The following is a 15,156-nucleotide window of genomic DNA, read 5'->3' as shown; positions in this document are numbered from 1 at the left end:
AACACAGCGCCTTGCCCATGTCAGCAGTGGCAGCACCTAACACCACCACACCTAGTACATTGCTGCCTGCATGTGGGCTGCTCTCTTGTGTCCCTGCTGCAGCACAGACAGCAGGATGATGGGAGAATTCAGAGACTGCAGCTGGGAGGAGGAGAGGTGCAGTCCTCGCAGGGCACTCTTGCTTGGCTCGCCTACTCAAAGGGACTCCTTGCCTAGGGAGATCTGGCACAGCAAGGGAGCAGCACCTTCCAGTTCATCTCCTAGGAACATACTTACCCGCATACTTACCCTCTCTCTGCAAAGCTTTCACTCCTCCAAGGAGCTTCCAGCACACTAACGCCCAGCCAGCAATGAGCAACACACATGGCCCTCTCCTCCCTGAGCAAACTCTGCTGCAAGGGAAAGCTCTCATGAAGAAAAGCAAGCGAGCAGAAAGGGAAAAAGCAGCCTTGGTTCACACTTCAGAGCAAGCAGAAACACTCCCTGCCCTTTAGGCAGCATCCTGCCTGCACATCCTGGCAAGAGCTGAGGAAACACAAGGCCTGAACCTCATCGCAGAGAAGGCAGCAGGCTCCCAGCATCCCTGCCTCACACCATCAAGGTACCTGGCTGCTGCAAGCCAAGCCACTTCCTCACCACACAGTGATCCTCATCCCCTCAGCCTAAGGCACTCCTCACAAAGAGCACTGCTCTCTCCAGACACCTCCTCCTCTGATCAGCACCAGGACACTGGGGTATCATCTGTGCCCACCACAAGGTACCCCACCACTCTGACACACCACATGCCCGCTCCTCACCTCACAGAGGGTTGCCACCCAACATGCAGCTATACATCAGGGATACACAGTGCACACAACCAGCCATGGCTGCAGCTAGGGGACCCTCAGGACACATCAACCCTCAGAGATATCATCCACATCTTGGAGAAAAAGCTCAGCAGCCCCCTCATGTTTTGATGGGGCAGAGTTTTCTGCAGCACACAGACAACGAAAATCAGACATTACCAATGTCACTCCTCGCACCTTCTCTTAATCCATTTAGCAGCATAAAAATTCTACCTGGACTCCCTCAGACACTGGTGCAGGGGTGCAAGTCTGTCCTGAGGAAAAAGCCCCAAGTCACACTCCAGGTCTGTGTTTACAGTGGTGAGGCTGACGCTGGCCCATCAGGGACTCAGGAAGAGATCACAGTCACCACCACAGCCACGTGCCTGACACAGGAGCTGGGGAAAGGCCTGCAAGTGATTCTGGGGAGCATTTCCTGACAGGAACATCGCACGGGAGCAGCAACCACGGGGTGAAGGCAGCAGGGCCTCACGGCCCAGGCAGAGGGAGAAGCCGCCCCACAGCGCAGGCACCTGGCTCCTTCCGCAGGGCAGAGCCATAGGCTGCGCTCCGATTGGCTGGTAGAGCCGTCAGTCAGGCCCAGCCCTGCCCCCTGCCCTTGCAGCCCCAGGACACTGCCATGGCAACGCTACGCCCCACCCCCCCATGTGATCCCCGTGGCAGCCCCGCCCCTCCCCTCCCCTCCCCTCCTGTCGCGGGAGTTTGCCATCTTGTGGGCGGCAGCACGGGGCACGGTGGGGCCTCAGGGAGGCCGGTGCCGGGTGCCCGGGCAGTGTGGGGCCCTGGGGCCCGGCCGCTGCCCCGCAGGGCTGGGCTCTGCTGCAGGGGCCCCACGGGGCTCCTTGCTGCCCTGCGCCCGGGGGCCGTGCCAGACGTGGGGGGCAGCCCTGGGGCCTGTGCTGGTTCCAGCCTTGGTGCCAGCGTGGGGGCCCTGGTCATGGCCGGGGTGCTGGAGGCCACGGGCAGCATGCTGCTGCCCCCAGGGCAGGGCAGGGCAGGGCCGTGTCCTCTCGCCCCTTCTGCCCCGGCCCCCTCCCCACAGCAGCCCTGGGGCTTGACAGTGCTTGTGCTGGGCCCATCAGGGCTGGGCCATGGCCAGGCAGGGGCTGCTCTGTGTGGGGCTGGGCTGGGCCCCAGGGGGGTCACTCCACAGGGCTGAGGAGCACAGGAGCCTTGGGGCTCAGGGCAGCCCCATTCCCAGGACCCAGCAGTCCTGGCTGCCACATTCTGCCCTGAACCAGGCAGCACCCTCAGGCAGGGCTCTTGTGGCAGCCCCCACACTGCGCAGTCACGCCACAGATCAGGGCCCACAGCCATTTTTGCAGTTAACAGTTTCTGTGCAACATGTCAGGAAGGAGCCCCTGCCACCCTTACCCTTGGTGCAGAGCATAGGAGGCTTGGGAATAAACAGCTGGAGTCCAAGCTCATAGTGTCAGTGCAGGAGGTCTCCGTCTGCCTTGCTCCCTTGCCCTCAGCTCACCTCTCGATGCAGGGAGGAAGGATGCTCTTCCTGTCTGGTCACCCAAAACTCCTCTCCAACATGTCCCTGCTCCTCTGCCCGTTAGCGAACAGTCCCAACATGTTCCCGCTGCCTCCTGTCCCTGCTGCTCTGAAGGCAGCTCTGAAGGGCAGCAGTGGGGAGGGTGAGAGCAGTGCCCAGCAGTGCCTGGGCCTTGCAGGGAAGTGAGGACATCACCATGTCACCAGGGAGACCTTCTTGTGATGTGTCACATCCCACTGTGACCTCAGCTATTGTCATCTGGAGCTCAGTAGGTCATTCCCATGGAGACGACACAGCGAGGGAGAGCACACAGAGATTTCCCCTCACTTCCTGGAAAGTAGTCACCTCTCCTCACCCCAGTTAAGTTCCAAATATTTCTAATAAACTCTTCAGGAACATCTCCAGATGGTTCCAAAGGCTGTGAAATATTTAAAATGAGGCACTAGAGAGGTCATGTCTGTGCCCCTGCACCGACAGGTCTCTGCACTGGGCAGACCTCTGCAGGAAGCTGGGGCTTTGGGGTTGATTTGGAGGTTGACATCCTTCAAAGACAGGATCAGAGTCATATGACATCCACATGACAGCACAAAGTGTGACCAGGCACTGAGATGCTTTTAGTGAGCTTCATAACTGCTTTCCCCTGTGGGTTGCTTTGGTGAGCTTCAAAACTGATAGCTACTGTGGGTCACTCTCTTTGTAGAAGTAGGATGTAGAACAGTACAGGACAGGATGTAGTCTTCCTCCCTGAAGCACCAAAACAGATTAAAAAAAAAATTCTCAGCAAGATTTCCTGGTCTGCAGTGCTTGAGATGGAGATGAGATGCCACAAAAGAGCAAATGTGCCCTTAATACACACCATCCAGAGGACTTTGCCTGGGATGCTAGTCCTTGCCAGTCTCCAAAGCCATGGGGCAGACCAGGTAGTAAATATGAAGAAGTGTTCCCCCTTTCCATGAATTTTGTCCAGCTTTCCATCTGGCTGAGCCTGGGGAAAGCAGTTCTCATCTCTGGAACTCTGTTGGTCCTTGGGCTTTTCCACGTCACCTTGGGGCAGTGCTTCTCCCTGGGTACAGCCCCTGACACCCTGCATAACCCCAGCACCCTGCCTATCTTGGGAGACTGTACAGCCCTGGCTCCCTGAATCCCCCACATTTTTGACCCTGGGCTTCTGAGGACATGCCCATGCAGTGCAGTGCTGCTGTCCAGGCTGTGGTGCAGAGCCCGAAAGGCAGTGCTGTGCCTCCAGACCTGCCTTTTGGCTCATTGAGGTGTTTGTGCAGTGACCAGCTCCCAGCTCTGCAGCTGCTGGAGTTTGAGAATGTCCCTACACCCAGCCATCCTGATTGTCCTAGTTTTGCACTGCCTGGTGTGACTCCTGCGGAAGGGAGGCTCCATCCCCCTTGAATACTGTCAGAGATGGGGCTTTCCAAGTCACTGCAAAAGGAAGGACTCCTTTACTTCTTTGGGTTGCTTGTTCAGCCCTTGGCACTGCCTAGCTGATGCTGTGAGCCCCAGCCCTGCACCCTTAGCTCTTTACCTTGTCTATTGTATGTCTACTCAAAGACTTCTCTAGGCACCTGGGGCATGGGAAGTGTTGCTTTAGAGAGCTCACTTGAAGATGTTTCACGTTGTGTAGCTGAAGGCCTGGTGGAGGCTAGTGTAGGACATGGCCATGCCCCTGTATCCTCTCCTGCTGCTGCTGTGAGGGTCCAGGAAGGTGTGTGGGGAGAGCAATGGGTTTTGTGTGGGTGCGAGGGGTTTCCCTCCATGTGCCTTGAGTTCTGCAGGAGTGGCTCAGAGTAACCAGGAAAAATCTCTTTTCTCTAGGGCCTCACATCAAGGCTTTTCCAGACGTTTGTGCAGAAACACAGCCTGGTCCTAGAGGCCCAAGAGCAGCGCAGCCCACATGGCCTGGGTCCTGTAGGAGCTGTGTTACTCTCTCTTCTTTTTCCACATGCTCCAATTAAATTGACGTTTTCTATCATCACCTTTACAGCACCCTAGCTGGACATTTTAAGTTTCCCCCTTTTCCAGTTTTCCTCCTCCTCTTACCCTTGATTCATAAAGATACAGAGCTGCTGATTTGCCCTTCAGGGAGTTTAAGGCTTATTCCATCTTCCAAAATCTGTCCATTTAGCCAAGTCTTTAATTCTGTTTCTATCTACAGTTTCCTATTTGTCCGAAAGATTTCTAGAGAGGCTATCTCCTTTGGAAAGTGAACCTCATTGAAGGTAACTTAGTATAGTGTTGAGAACTGTAATTATTTTAATGAAACTCTATCATATTTTGTTTCTGTCTTTTTATTTTCTTTTTATGTTTTTGCAATAAAAAAAAAGTCCTTGCTTGATGATTTGCAGCTAGTTCTCTAGGTAAAGCAGGAGGGAATTGGGACCTATGAGCTGTAACACTCAGTTGCAGACTTGAGTGGAATAAGGTTAGCTTTTACCAAGAGTGATGTCAGTCCCAGGTGGCTGAGGAGAGCACTGGCTATGTTGGGGACATGGGGAGGAAGATTGTCCTCCCAGGGTCTGACCTCCAGGACACTGCTTTTCCTAGATGTCCTGACTTCCCTAGGAGACACTCTGGATGGATCTCAACAGGAGACTGTTGCTGTCACTTCTTCTGAAAGCTCCAAAATAATAATCCTAAAAGAAACCCTCAAAACTAGGAATTCTTGTGTATTATTGAAGTCTCCATCTTTCAGCTACACTCTTGACACCTCTCCAATTAGACTACAGGATCTGAAGAAAATTACAGTGAGGGGCATGGTTCGTCAGGGCTTTTTTCATTTTAATGAGCCCCACAGTACATGTGGTGCTGAGTTGATGGAACTCAGCTCCTGAGAGGAACCTGAAGAAATATTCCAGCAGTAGAAGTCAGAAGCAAAGCCCAAGTTTTATCAAGTGTTATTGGGTCTCACTGAGGACTGTTATTCAGAAAGACTCCCTGGGGGCTGATTATAGCAGAAAATTGTACTCACAGATTACAGGCAGGCAAAGGAAATGTGCAGACAGCTCTGATTGCCAACCCTTGATGTGTTTTATCAAGCAAAATGCCCAAGCACAGTCACCGGACACCAAATCCCTAGGAAGGGAGATCCTTTCCCTTTCCCATTGCCCATGCCTGTTTCTGGGGCAGCGTGCAGGTGGGGGTGTGCAGTACCAAGTGCAGGACAACCACATGATTCCTCCTGGGCTCCCTGGGCTGCCAGGAGGCAATGAGGCCCCGGTGTCTCCTGGTGGGGCTCAGTGGCAGAGAGAACAGCCATAGCCAAGGAGACACAGACGTCAGTTCTGTCAGGGCCCTTCAGCCTTGCCAGGGCCCTTGGCCATTTCCAACTCAGGCCATTCTGTGCTGTCCCACTCCTGTGTCCCTGGAGACTGTAGACTCCCAACCTGCTTCTCCACTTTGATTTCTCTCCAGATTCTCCCCTCCCTTACTGATATCTCTCTGTCCTCACTGGCTGTTCTTGGAAACGCACAACCATCGGCTGATCACAGACTTCTGGTGACCTTTTGCACCACAGCACTACCCTTGGAGTGATATTTCTTCAGCCTACTGTCCAGTCTGGACTTCTCAAGCTATAGTTTTGTAGCTCTTTCCCCTTCCATGCTGCTTCCCACTACCAAGAACTGCTTCTGAAAACCCCAAATGGGTCACACTCGTGCTGAGTTGAGGAGGATAATAACTCCCCTTGTCTGGGTGGCCATGCTTGTCCTAATGCAGCCCCGTAGGCTTTTGGCCTTATTCTGAGGGAGGGAGCATGCACCAATGGCTCCTAGGGCATCCCTCGTAACACTCAGGCCTTCTCCTGGATGAAACCACTCCTCAGCTGGTCAGGTCCCAAACTATCCTGATACACAGGGTTTTTCTTTCCTATGCACAGCACTTGCCGCTTCTCTTTGTAAGACTTGATGAGGTTTCTGCTGGCTGAATCCTTCCATTTCTCAAGTTCCCCACAGACTGAGGCTGTCCTGTGGCACTGTTAATATGTGTCTGTTGATGGCTCCCCTAGACCTATGGTGCCTCCAGCAAGATAACAAGATGGGCAATGCATTCAGGTGCTTGAACATCCTCTCAGCAGAGAGGTTTTCTGCTTCTCTTCAGCCTGTTTCTCTCTGGCTTCAACTTACAGCCGTTGTCTCTCTTTATCCTGCCACACACTGTTATGCAGAACCTATCTTTACCTTCTTGATGACCTCCTTGTACAGGGAGGTCGTTGTTCTGGGGGGCCCAAAATTGGATGCAATATTGCACATTCTGTCTAGAAGGTTCCAAGGAGAAGGAAATAATCACATCCCTTGACCTCCTGGCCATGCTCCTATTCATACAGCCCAGGCTGCTGTTGGCCTTCTCTGCTGCCTGGGCACACACCTGTCTCATACTTTGCCTTCTGTCTGCCCAAATCCGCAGGTCCTTTTCTGCAGAGCTACTCCATGGACACTCAGTCCCCAGCCTGTATCTCTGCAGGATTTTCTTCTGTCCCAAGTGCAGGGACATGGCCCTTGTCCTTGCTGGATTTCATGAGATTCCTGACCTGGCTTTCCTCCTGCCAATCTAGGGCCCTCTCAGTGGCAGCCCTCAAGCCTAAGACTGCTCCCCACTCAGGTTGGGGTCATCTATAAGCGTGCTGAAAGTTACCCTCTCCGGGTCATTCATGAAGGTTTAAAACAGGACAGGTTCCAGGAAGGAGCCTGTGTTACTCCATTACTCTTGAACTCTTCAGGAAGAGTACTGTCCTTTCACGAGTATCTTCTGAGCCTCATCATCCAATTATGTGGCCATTTGGTTGTCTACCCATTCAGACCATGAAATCCTATTTGGTGTGCTAGTCTGCTGTGGGAGAAAGTGTCAGAAGCCTTCCTAAGCTCGAGTTAACTCACGTTCACTGCTCTCTGATGGTTCACCAATACAGTTTGTTCAACATAGAAGACCATGCAGTTGGGGAGGCATGATTTACCCTTGGTAAACCTATATGGAATGTTCTCAGTCACCTTCTTCTCCTTTATGGGCCCAGAACTGTGATCAGAGAAGACTCACTCCATGACACTCTCCTGATCAAAGTGAGTCTGAACAGCCTATGCTTCCCCAGTTTGTCCCTGTGACCTTTGTGGAAGATAGATGCCACTTTGCCTTTCTCCAGACATTGGGGCTTCCTCGAGACTCCACACCTTTACAAGATGAAAGAAAGTGGCCTTGCAAGAGAGCTGCCAGCTCTCTCAGCATTCTCAGCTGCAGCCCATCCAATGCCATAGACTTGTGTTCTTGCAAAGAATTCCTGACTCACCTATCAAGCATTCCTGACCCTTCAGAGGTGCCTCCCATGGGACCCCTCTACCAGCCCCCCTAGTAGGCCCAAGTCTGCTCTCCTGACCGCCAGAGTCTGGAGTCTGCTTCTCCTCTTTACAAGCCTGACACTGAATATCACATCCCTGATCAGTTCTTCCCCATTGACAGGTTACAAGGTAAGGAAAATGGCACCTTTGTTGGTATATCTGGCTTAGCTGTGGTAGGAGGTGGTCCTCCACACCCTCCAGAATCCCCCTGGATAGTTTGAATCCTGCTGCACTGCTTTCCCAATGAGAGTCAGGGAGATTAAAGTCCCCCCATGAGAATCAGGCTCTGTGATCCATAGGCTTCCTCAGAGTGCTTCAGAATGTAGCAGTTCTGTCACAGGTTGTGCATCTCTACTTCCTGCTGTTTGCGTGCCAGGCTTTGTGCATTTGTGTATATTTGGGATGTGGAACCTCAGCTGTGGCACCAGGGCTGAGCACAGACTTGTTGCTGTGAAATGTGGTCCCAGAGCCAAGGACACCGTGTATGCAAAGGCCCCGCTTCAGAGCAGAGACATGCTGGTGAAGATGGCAACTGAGGATGTAATGCTGACATGAGGCTTCCGCTAAGAGAGTAAACGCTACAGTACCCAAGGCCAGAGAGAGACAGAACTGGGCCATGCAGTTGTGGCAGAAGAGGTGTTTTGTACCCAAGGTGACTCTGCAGTATCTTGGGGTCTGTGACAGAAGTGACCAGATCTCCAGGAAGGAGAAGGTGCCACTGAGAAAGTCACTGGGTCTGAACAGCCTGCAATGCAGTCACACTGTGGCTGTATCATTAGCACAGTCCCTGTTCATGCCTGTGGGAATCAGAAAAAGTTTGGAGACAGGAGAACAACTGGGCTTTGAGAGTGTAGGCAAATATGTGGGAACTTGGTGTGATATGCTGTCCATCTTTGCAGCATGCTTGGCTGTAAATGGGATAGACTTTGTGTGAAGACAGTGATGGGAACCCACTCTCTGGGGATACGCAGGAAATCCAAGATGCCCTGGAGTGTTTGACAGCAACCACTCCAGAAAGGCATGGAGTTCCTGGAGGTCCTGTGCTGGACCTGCTGGAAATGTGGTGGTTGTGCTGCACACCCCATGCATCTGGCATGGCCCTGAAGGCCTCTTGTCATTGCATTAAATCAAGTGTGAGCACTGAATCACAGGAGCTGTTTGCAATGTTGGGATCTGTATGTGTCCTGGCTTTGGAGTGAGTGGAGCTCTTGCAGTTGTCGGTAGCAAGTGTCATTGCAGATGGCCAAGGAGATTCTCCACTTGGCCCCCAGCTCGTGCTCTGGAAGGATTTGTGTCTCATAGTTACTCTGTCAGAGCAGGCAGACAGACACCGGCACATGTCCTGGATGACCTCTGTCTGTTCCAGTGCCACCAGGTGTTTGTGCGTGAACAACTTTCTCCTACCCTATTTCACCTTTGATTCCAATGGGAGCTTTGAGAAGGAGCTCCCATGCAGACACTCATTTTGTTTACCCCCAAATGTGGGCAAGGGGAATCCCACATCCTATGAGTTTGTGGGTGCACAGGAAGGAACTGAATGCCACTGCACCCTTGGGGCTTCTCAGTGGGCATTAGATGTATTGATGAACTCCTCTAAACAGGTCCCTGAAGCACAGGTAAATGAACTCCTTTCTTCTCCCTGTGTCTAGGTGTCCTGTCTTCCTATGAGATGGGAGCAGGGCCTTCTAGAGTGGGACGTTTCCACCTCTCTTAGATAACCATCCTCTGATGAGACTAACTGCAAGGCTGGACTCAGTCTCTCTCCACTCTTTCAGGAAGGACCGTTGCTGATTATTTTAGTCTTCTTCAGTGGACTTCATGTGAGCCTGCTGCCTTTCAGGAGCTGTCAGTCCTGGAGTTCTGAGGACATCTTGAGTGTGCACAGGGGACAGAGACAGTCATGCTTTCAGCTGGGACTCTGCCTCTGAGCTGCACTTGGCTCCTGTAACCATGGTAGCCCTTGGCAATCTGTCACGTGCTGCAGAGAGACAGCTCTGTCCAGGAGCAGCTCCTCTTAAAAGAGCAGCAAGGCTCAGAGCCAGGTTCTTTCCCTCTCTCTTTAACTGAGAAGTTAAAGACAATTGGGAGTGGGAGGATGACTGAGAGCTCCCTGCAGGGATAAACCTTCACAGATCCCGACACAGTAAGTCTCTGGCTGCAGGGCAATGCTGCTGTGGTTCCTGGTAGGTTCTTCTGCAGCTGGCACCTTCCATAGCTGAAAGGGTCTCTCAGGGTGGCTCTCCCAGCTCCTCCTGTTTGTAGCAGGTGGTGCTTTAGAGCAGGGATTCATTGCTATGTGGTCAGAGGGACAGGGCATCACAGAATGCTGCAGGGGAGTAAAGCCAGGGAATGCACCCATGTCTGCCCAGCGCTGTAGTTCAGAGCAGTGTCCCTGTGCCCCGTGGTGCTGTGTGCCTGGGGCAGTGACTGTGCTGCCTGTGAGGGTAACAGAGGTTACCTTAAAGACTGGGGACTCTCCTGAGTCTGTGCTTTCATTTTCCTGTTTGCAGAGTGCTCACAGGGAAGAAACAGGGCAGAGAGAAACAGCTCCCAGGAGGAAAAGCTCCGAGCAGTGAAGATATGCTCAGTGAAGGACAGGAAACTAGAACAAAAAATGCTCTGGGGGGGGGGAGGGGTAATTTGGAGACCTCCCTGTCATCCTCTTCAATTCAATCTCTAAGCAAGCACTGCTGGGTCTCCTCTCCCACCTAGTAGACGTCCGCCCTCACAGCCAGGGGGTCTAGGGCATGACAGTCCTCTTCGCAGCCTGAGCTCCAGCCGAGGAGAGAGGCATCTCTTATTGCAACATGCCCATTTCCCACTGTGTGGCAAAAGGGCTGAGAGCCACTGTCCTGCGATGTTGCCACCTGGGAGGTGGTGTGCACAGCTGGGTGAGGGGAATTCTTTCCTGAGTGCCCGTCTCTCCCTTACTCTTTGCTTTTTCCTGTGGCAGGAGTGATAGAGCAACTACTCCTTGTTTCCTCACCTCTCTGTACTGGTCTGGTTTTGCTCTCCTGCTCTCTGGGGCTAAGGAGGGGGTTCAGCTGCAGCTGAGGCAACAACATCACACTCCCACTACGCTGCCTGGAGAAACATTGCAGTTAGTACAGTGATGGGAGGGCAGGGTCCTTCTCAGTTGGAAAGACATGCTTAAGAAGGACTGGGTCAACCCCTGCCTTCACTGCACTGTTTCCCTCCCTTGGCAGGGTGGGAGCTGGTGTGATTGATCCAGATACAGACACCCAGTTCAAGAGGGTAAAGCCTGGAGAGATGAACCCCTCAGAAGGACATTCTCTTTCAGGCACAGTTGCCATGAGTGCTAAGTTTTTCTCTCGTAAGGATAAAAAGAGAATATTCCCCCTGGGTCACCAGAACAAATCCCCTTTCCTCAGCTCAGGGCATCTATTCCCAGGTATCTCCACCAAATACACGGGGAAGTCTGACACCTCCATTTACAAATCTCAGTGGCTGATTCTTCTGGAGCTCATGGTCAGAGGCCCCTGCGTTGCTGGGCACCCTCAGCACAAGCTGTGGGCCAGGAAAGGAGCTGAACAAGGTAAAAGAGAGAGGTAATGTTGGGATGCTTTGAAGAATGGAGAGGGTTTTGCTCAGAAAAGCCTGTTCTAACTTGTCAATGCCTTTTCCTCCTTGGACAGTGCCCTGAACCGAGACAGAGCAAATGTCCAACAGCAGCTCCCTCAGTGAGTTCCTCCTCCTGGCATTTGCAGACACACAGGACCTGCAGCTCTTGCACTTCTCGCTCTTCCTGGGCATCTACCTGGCTGCCCTCCTGGGCAATGGATTCATCATCACAGCTGTAGCCTGTGACCACCCCCTCCACACCCCCATGTACTTCTTCCTGCTGAACCTCTCCCTCCTCGACCTTGGCACCATCTCCACCACTGTCCCCAAATCCATGGCGAATTCCCTGTGGGACACCAGGGCCATTTCCTACTCAGGATGTGTTGCACAAATGTTTCTATTTCTCTTCTTGTTAGGAGAGAGTATTGTCTTCTCACAGTCATGGCTTATGAGCGCTACGTTGCCATCTGCACACCCCTACACTATAGCACACTCATGGACAGCAGAGCCTGTGTCAAAATGGCAGCAGCTGCCTGGGCCAGTGATTTTCTCCATGCTCTCCTGTACACTGCCAACACATTTTCCATACCCCTCTGCCAAGGCAACACAGTGGACCAGTTCTTCTGTGAGATTCCCCAGATCCTCAAGCTCTCCTGCTCTGACTCCTACCTCAGGGAAGTTGGGCTTCTTGTGGTTAGTGCTTTTTTATTCTTTGGGTGTTTCATTTTCATTGTGGTGTCCTATATGCAGATCTTCACCGCTGTGCTGAGGATCCCCTCTGAGCAGGGCCGGCATAAAGCCTTTTCCATGTGCCTCCCTCATCTGACCATGGTCTCCCTATTTGTCAGCACAGCATTTTTTGCCTACCTGAAGCCCCCCTCCCTCTCCTTCCCAGCTCTGGATCTGGTGGTGGCTGTCCTGTACTCAGTGGTTCCTCCAGCAGTGAAGCCCCTCATCTACAACATGAGGAACAAGGAGCTCAAGGATGCCCTGAGGAAACTGATCCAGTGGGTCCAATGTCAGCACCAATAACCATCTCATGTGCATCCACTCAATGGTCACATGGCATTTGGCATCAAGGATCTGTGCGATTCATTTTTTTCCTTACTTTTTGCTGATACTTTCTTGTGAAAAGAAAGAAAAATGTTTTGATTTATGCCACTTCTCTCTCATTGGAATATGACTCACAGAGTACGCTGAAGTAGCGAGCTAGGCTTCCCCCTTCATCATCAGAGATGGGAGAATTTTGGAGCCTGCTAGTGTGAGCTCCCTCGGATGCCCCCCAGTGCAGTGAGGAGATTTTTCCCTTTGCAGTGTCTCTTTCAGCACTGACACCAAGGGAGCTTGGGGGACAGAGTCAGGCTCAGGTGAGTACAGACAAGGTGAGATCCTGAGTCCCCTGCCCTTTTGGAAAGCTCAGCTCCCCTGGCCGCTGTCAGGGTGTGATCTCACACCCACCTCCTGTGAGGGAGGATCCAGCAGATGGCTGGTCCCTTCCCTGTATAGAGCTCCAGCACTCACAGCAGAGCAGGAGTGGAGAGGAGGAGAGTTTAGTCTCTGTCTGTCTGTCCCTGTGTCACAGCTGGCCTCTCTCTAATAAAAGGCAGTGCAGTGCAGTGCTTGAAGATTGGGCTCTTCTTTTAACACTGGAGCCAAGAATGTCTCAAGGACTTTCACGCTGAAAGACTTGTATCTCCAGGTACTGCTTGGGCTCAAGCCAATGAGCACATCGGTGATGTGTTAGGGAATGAGGGCTGGATTCAATTCTGACTTGTGGATGCCCAGTGCTCCTGCAGGTGGTGAATGGTCAAACAGCATCTCCCATATGACAGGGCTGGAGACTGATGCCTGTCCTTCTCAAAGGGAGTTTGGAGCCCCCAGGAGAGCACAGGGCACCTCCAAGGGCACCATGTGCCTCGAGGTGAAGGGAGCTTCACAAAGTCAAGTGGAGTTACCCAAAGGTAGAGGGCAAAACCGATGAATGTCCAGGCTAGTGAGAGCTCTACAATCCCAGAAGAGGCAGTGGGCACTGAGCAAGCACAGAGGAGGGAACTTGGGGAGTTTTTCATACCATCTTCAATCAAAAACCATGGGCTAGAATCAGTAAGGTTGGAAGGGACCTCTGGAGATCATCTAGTCCAACCTCCCTGCTCAGCAGGGTCACCTAGAGCATGTTAGATAGGGTTGCATCCAGGCAGGCCTTGAATATCTCCAGAGAAGGAGACTCCACAACCTCTCTGGGCAACCTGTTCCAGTGCTCCATCACTCTCACAGTGAAGAAATTGCCTCTCACGTTCAGGCGATCTGGGACAGAGCCTGAGGCATTTGAAATGCCCTGTACTTGCTGAGAGCATCCTCCAGAGCCACAGACACTTTGGTGGGAATTGTCAGGTGCAATGATGCCCATCCAACATCCCAGGAATCTCCTGGTCACCAGAACAAGGGACACAGAGTGTCACTGTGCTCTGCCTCCTTGTGTCACGGGGGCCAGTCTCAGCTTGGAGGCTGATGGAGCTGACACATCTCCTTCCCCATGGAGCTGCTGTGCCTGCTGTGGGGCTGGGGCTGTGGAGTGAGTGCCCAGAGCTCTGCAGCCCCCTGTGGCAGGCACTGCTGTGGGGCCACCACCATCCTGGGCTACTTTGCTGAGTGGGCTGTGGAGAGGGTAGGGGAGATGGGGAGAGACGGGGAGAGGCTGGGCTGGGCTGGAAAGGGCCTGAGAGAGGAAAAGTGCCAATGTCAGCTCAGCTGTGTGAGCTGGCAGGGTGAGGACACAGGCTAGGGGTGTTGTGATGTAGAGCCAGGTCTCATGGAGGGCAACCAAGACATGCCTGGTGCAGAGGAGAGGAGGTCGGTCTGTGCTCTTGGTTGCATGGAGCGACCATGGCATGGTGCCCCCAGGCATTTGTCACAGACCGGCCTCTCACACCGGCCATTTCTAGTGCTCCTTACGCATCCCTGGTTTCTGGGTGCATTCTGACGTGTGGCCAGCTCCTTCCTCCTGGGCTCGCTGCCTGTGTTTAGGGGAACAGTCAGCCCATCCTGGCCCCTCTCCTAGCCCGGACCCTGGCAGACCCTAGAGGATGGCTATGTATGATCTCCAGTGTGGGAGAAGGCCTGGGCTGCGCAGGGGCTCGATGCTGGGGAGGCGGCTAAAGCAGGAGGGCTGTGGGTGGATGAGTCACGGAGGGCTGTTATGGGACCCATGACAGGGAGATGCTCTCCCAACCCTGAATGCACCGAACCTTGTGCGGTGCCTACACAGTAGGGCCATGGCACTGTGTGGGGTGCAGGGATGGGGTACAGATGGGAGCCATGATGCTCCTCAGCACTCCACTGCAAAAGAGAACCTCCCAGGAGAGCTCTCCCTGCCCGTCCCCATGAGCTCTTATCCCTGCTCCAGCTGTGCCAGGCAGAGGCTGAGGACCAAGACGTCCCTCAGCAAGACTGTGCCAGACTTGGGAATCTTGCCCTGAGCACCAGGACAGGCAGAGAATCCTCCTCCTATGTCCCTGTCCTGATGGGAGGTGACGTGAGCCCCAGAGAAACAGGGCACTATTTTTGCGTGTGAGATGAACACCACAGCTGCTGTGCTGCGAAAACACTGACCACAACCCCTCACTGCAGCCTCCACTGCCCCTTGCCCCTGTCCTGCTGACCTGCTACCACCCTTGCATTGTCCCATCTCCCGTCCCCTTTCCCCACACCGCAGGGACCAGCAGTGCAGCAGGAGCTGACACAGCCCTGCAGCTGCTGCCTGGCCCCTGGCCCTCCCCACCTCCCCACAAGACATTACATCCATCTTCAAGAAGGACAAGAAAGAGGATCTAGGCAATGACCTGCAGGTCTTGGTGGACATCAAATTGGCGAGAGGTCAACAGGGTGCTCCTGT

The 15,156-nt window shown here is 53.3% G+C and overlaps 1 pseudogene; it reads right to left on the bottom strand.

Annotated features, from left to right (window-relative positions):
- LOC134154871 (DNA polymerase epsilon catalytic subunit A-like) overlaps window positions 1-15,156 on the bottom strand; it is a 266,177-nt pseudogene that overhangs the window by 35,214 nt on the left and 215,807 nt on the right.

This window comes from Rhea pennata, unplaced genomic scaffold (assembly GCF_028389875.1).
Source record: "Rhea pennata isolate bPtePen1 unplaced genomic scaffold, bPtePen1.pri scaffold_47, whole genome shotgun sequence".
In the NCBI taxonomy this organism is placed as follows: domain Eukaryota; kingdom Metazoa; phylum Chordata; class Aves; order Rheiformes; family Rheidae; genus Rhea; species Rhea pennata.
Note: the sequence above shows the minus strand (reverse complement) of the source record. Positions and strands in the feature narration are given on the sequence as shown.